The sequence below is a fragment of the Nannobrachium achirus genome, assembly GCF_963921795.1.
Source record: "Nannobrachium achirus genome assembly, chromosome: 15".
Classification (NCBI taxonomy): domain Eukaryota; kingdom Metazoa; phylum Chordata; class Actinopteri; order Myctophiformes; family Myctophidae; genus Nannobrachium; species Nannobrachium achirus.
This window is the reverse complement of record NC_137822.1, coordinates 51,928,494-51,933,728: the sequence shown is the minus strand read 5'-3', so window position 1 is coordinate 51,933,728 and position 5,235 is coordinate 51,928,494. Positions and strand designations below refer to the sequence as shown.

Genomic DNA, 5,235 nt, shown 5'->3' with positions numbered 1-5,235 from the left:
CCTTTGGAAGAAATCACTTTTGCCAATAGGTTTCCATATGACAACAATCTAATTGGCCACGGGTGAGGCGCATTTTGCCTTGCCAGGCACGGAAGAAAAATCTCCAGGGCAACGCTGCTGTAACTTTCACTCCCCACCGTCATTGGTAGGTTCGTCAGCTCCGCATACAACACTGTAAAAGTGCCATTCATATAAAACTCGCGGGCCGCACTAACATTAAACTTTCATATTAAGGTGGGGGCCACACAATATCGTCTCGCGGGCCGGAATTGGCCCGCGGGCCGGCAGTTTGAGACCCATGATTTAGGAGATAAACTTTGTTTTTTGATCAGCGTGAATGTTTTATGACAAAGGACTGGAACAGCAGAGGGGAAGATGATCCAGAGTATCGTACTGAACTTTCCAAGGAGACAAATCTATCATCTGTCGCACAGACCAGTCAGATTGTGTTTCTGGTAATATTATTGTCAACTCATTCTGTATGTCCACCACAAGCCAGCATGCCGATGACCCCTGATACTGTACTGTAATATGACATATCATTTAGGGGTGTCTTGGATGAAAAAGTAACTGATATTAACAGTGGTGACTTGAGACCTCCCAAAAAGTTTGTAAACCACTGCGCTGGCCTGGACCTCACTTTAAAGGCCCATTCCCACTGGGCCAGATAACAGATAAAAAAATCTCTTTCTCCAGATATTTTTCCATTCAAAGTGGATGGTAGATACAGATAAAAAAATATATTTTTTTATCTGTATACGTACCATCCACTTTGAATGGAAAAATATCTGGAGAAAGAGATTTTTTTTATCTGTTATCTGGCCTAGTGGGAATGGGCCTTAAAGGTGTTATTGAGGGTGTGTTAAACGCCCCGAAAATTAACATTATGATACAGTTATACCGCTTCTATACCTTTTACCATAGTGTTCCATAGCGCCATGTGTTCATATTTAATTACCAATTAAGTTCAACTCTTAATCCCTTTTTGTTGCACCTAAAATAAACAACATAAAAACTACTTCCTCAACAATTTTCTGACAATTTATATAAAAAAGAAAAGTTGGGGGAAAAAAGGATAGAATAAAATGGTTGTTGAAAATAAAAATGAAACAACTGGATCAGCTGACTGTGTAAACTGAGTGGCTAGGCTAATTGCTACTGTAAACACAAACTCAAACTACTGTTTGATTGCTTCTCAACAGTATCTGTGCAGTTACCTACAGCCACTCACTTGCTCTGCACTCACTCTGCCTTCCTTCTACTCCCCACCAATCACCTTGCAGGAAAAAAGATATCACTCTTCTTCTTCTTCTTCTTCTTCTTCTTCTTCTTCTTCTTCTTCGTGGCGTTTTATGGCGGTTGGCATAATATACTTATATTCTATCCCACAAACCAGTTTCTTTAATAAATCTAAACACTGTGCCTCTTCCCACATTATCTTTGCTGCAATGATTATTATATCACTCTTAACCATCCAATTACATTTCCCCAAAACACTCAAGATAGGTTGTCTCTTAAAGTGACAGAGCAATGTTGCATTGAAATGCACTTTGAACTAAACACATGGCCTGAACTAATATGTATTGGGGACTGCCCATAAGTCAGAAATCTCATTAGTCCTACATCTCATTAGTCCGAATTCTACGAATTTAGTTAGGGTTATACCTTATGTTTTAGGGTTAGGTTTAGGCAGAGTTTTATTGAGGTTAGGGAAGGGTTTTGATTTCAATCGGGATTGTCACATAAAGAACACTGTTTGTGGTTTCTTCCATGTATACAGTCCGAGAGAATGAATGCACACGCCATTCTTTGAAACTAAGAAAGAGTCCAATGTCCTGTCTATAATTAGTCCTTTTTAGTTTTTCCAAATGTTTACTAACCTTTCTAGGGTTATGTTTTTATAAAACAATAGATGTCACCGTTATTGTCCACGACATTGCAAGCGGCGCGAAGGCCAGCGGACCTTGGTCCTGCTCTTCGCGCCCGAGCGCCGCAGGCGCGAGTGCCCGCGAAGAGCGGGCCAGGGCCGAGTTACGAAGCCGTGGTGAATGTAATCGTTATATTTATGCCCAGGCCGTAAGGCCTGGGCAAGCGCACGATAAACGTCACGATAAACGTCATGATCAGTATAATTTCTGTAAATCTTACCTTGATAGGGGCCTTTGTTGTAGGACAAGGCTGTAAGTTTATTTAAATCTCAAGGTTTGAGTTTGTGTTCATCCCCCAGTCTTTTGTTTTAGGCATAACAAAGGGAGCCAGATGGGCCATTACTCGTTTCGGGTGTGTTTCACACCAGCTCCTAGGCATGACAAAGGCCAAGTAGGCTCATTGTTGTTCAATCACAAAGGCATTGGGGGCCTTTGTGTTAGGGATTGTGTAGGAAGAGTGTTTAACATTTATAGATTTAGCCCTCCTGGGTATCTAGTATCTAGTCTTTTGATCCATTCCTGTTCGTGGAATTTCCTCTCTCCAACAGTCCAGTTTCTGTTGTGTTCTAGACCACACACCTTAAGGGCTTGGATCCCATGTGTTAAATAGTGTTTTACAATCAGTAAATGTGTTTCCTTATGGTTATTAATATTATAGCGATGCTGGTTAAGCCTACACGCTATGGAGTGTCCCGTTTCTCCAATATACTGTAGTTTGCAAATGTCACAAGTGATAAGGTATATCACATTTTGTGTGTTGTAGGGTATAATTTGTTTAATTCCAATTACATTTCTGTTTGCTCTATTTATAATTTGTTTCTGTGGGCTAAAATAACTTGCAGTTGGTTTTGTAGCCCTGTTAATTTGTTACTACGGACCAGGTAGTCCTTTAAATTTTTTTTTTGCGATAGGCTGAGATTATCTTGTAATCCTGTAGTAGATTGTTCTGCCTATTTTCAAAGTTGCTTTTTAGGCGTTTGTTGGCCAATATGCTTTGGCTGGAATAAGTTGTTACTAAGGCTAAAAGGGGTCTCTGGTCTCTGATTTTGACCTCCTCAAAGGTGCTGTAGGCCTTTCTTAGGTAAGTTCTTGTGTAGCCTCGTTCCCTTAGGGCTTTGAAAAGAATTTTACATGCTGTTTCAAAGTCTTTTTTTTTGGGTACAAATCTGTTTAAAGCGCAATAGCTGTGACTTGACTATTCCTGAAAAGCAGTGTGGTGGGTGGAACGAGCTCTTGTGTAATAAAGCGTGTGTATCCGTAGCTTTGAAGAATACTTTCAGGTCAAGTTTTCCTGTTGTGTCAAAATATTTACCCTTGTATGTAGTGATGTCCAAAAAATCAATTTGTGTCATGTCTGTGACATATTTGACTGTTATTGTTCTGTGATGTGTGTTTAGGATTGTAATAAAATCCTGGAATTCCTCCATGGTGTATTCCCACGTGCCCCATATGTCATCCAGGTATCTGTAATAATGTGATGGTTTGAGTGGACATCTTTCCATTACTGATTCTTCCCAGGATGCCATGTAGATATTGTCCAGTGATGGGGCAAATCGTTTGCCCATAGCTGTTCCACTGATCTGGAGGAACGTCCTGCCATTAAATTGGAAATCATTTTTTTGTTAAATTTATTTCCAATAATTCTAAAAGCTCTTTGTCTGGTCGCCTTCTGTCCGGGTATTTCCGGAATATGTCCTTGATGGCTTGTAGCCCTGCGTTTGTGTCAATATTTGTGTATAGACTGTCAATATCTATCGAAAATAATATTGCATTCTTTGGAATGACAATGTTCTTTATTATTTCCACAAAATTATAAGAATCCTTAATATAGCTCTTGTGTCTTATGGATAAGGGGTTAAGGTGATATTCTATGAATTCAGCCGTACCATAAGTCTCAGATCCGCAGTCTGAGATAATCGGACGCCCTGTTGGAATTTCGTAGGGAATTGTCCAACTGGCTGGATCTTTATGTATTTTTGGTAAAAGATACATAGTTCTAGCCTTGGGTTTGTCCACTCCTAACAGGTATCTTTCCTGTTTTCTGTTTATGAATTAAGGTGTTTATAATTTTTTCAGCTACTAAAGCTGTTTGTTCAAATATCGGTTTGGCTAGTTCCCTGTAGTGGTTCACATTTTTCAATTGTCTCATGCCTTCCAATATATATTGCTGTCTGTCCAATATCACAATCGATGACCCCTTATCAGCGGGTTTGATTATTATATCTTGGTTGTTAGTTAGGGATCTGAGTGCTCTTACCTGGTCTGCAGTGAGGTTCGGCTTCTCCTTCAGATGACCCGGCATTTTTCTGATCGTCGTCAAATCTTGCTGGATCAGTAGCTTTAGGCCCTGTGGGAGTTGCTCCCCTGCTGGTTCCCAGTAAGATGCTGGCATGAATCTGGGGATTTCCTCTTGGTCCGTATTTCCAAAATGTGTTGTTAGTTTTAGCCTCCGGTGATATTTGGAAACGTCCTTTCTCAGATTATTCATCTGTTCACGGTAAATGTCTACTGTGGGTACAAATGATAGCCCTTTTTCCAATAGGGTTTTTTCGTGTTTGTTAGGTCTAAAATAATGCGATAAATTGATTATACTATTTGTTTGGGTCTTTTCTTTTTCCCTTAGTGCTTCGTGGCGTTCAGGGCCTCTTAGTTTAACGACTCCCTCCAAAGGTCAATTATACTAGTAGCTGTCCTTCTCGTCCAGTGTACATTGTCCCATTGTGTTTTAAATTTGGTTGGGTCCAACATTGGGAGACAGTTGGTTTTTTTTTAATTTCTTTATTCAGATTGGTAAGGATCCATTTTTGGTTTTCTTCCAGATCCTCAGAGAAGTTTATTAGCGCTACTTGTCTGTTTGCGTTAGGGAATTTGGTTTTAGCTATCTTGATCAGTCGTCCTAAGTTTTTCTGACTGGTCACGGTTAGGGTTGGGACTCGTTAGGATTTAAGCGATTCCGAGTCCTTAGCGATTCCCTCTTAACGATTCCGGTTCCTAACGGTTCTCTTAACGGTTCCAATATATATATTTTTTCATATTTTCTGACATCCATTATACAATTACATAATAAACACAACTTAAACCATGGAAAATCAGCTTTATTAAATTATTTGCACCCATTTCACTTGGCTTGAACACTGTTCAGTTGGTAGTCTGGCTGTATGCATGAGTCCAACATGTTTTTTTTTTTTTTTTTTTTATGATTTTTTTTTCTTTTTTTTTTGTAGAACAAGCAGCCTGGGCATTTTTGGCCAATGCCAACTTCACCGTTCTTCAGTTCTTATGCAGAAAAAAAAGAAGCTTATCTGCC

At 39.6% G+C, this 5,235-nt stretch overlaps 1 long non-coding RNA gene across 1 annotated transcript; it reads left to right on the top strand.

Annotated features, from left to right (window-relative positions):
- Positions 1-320: 320 nt before the first annotated feature.
- On the top strand, positions 321-1,118 carry LOC308300039. Its single transcript, XR_013962795.1, has 2 exons — positions 321-647; positions 846-1,118. It is a non-coding gene; the product is annotated as an uncharacterized lncRNA (long non-coding RNA).
- The last annotated feature ends 4,117 nt before the right edge of the window (positions 1,119-5,235 follow it).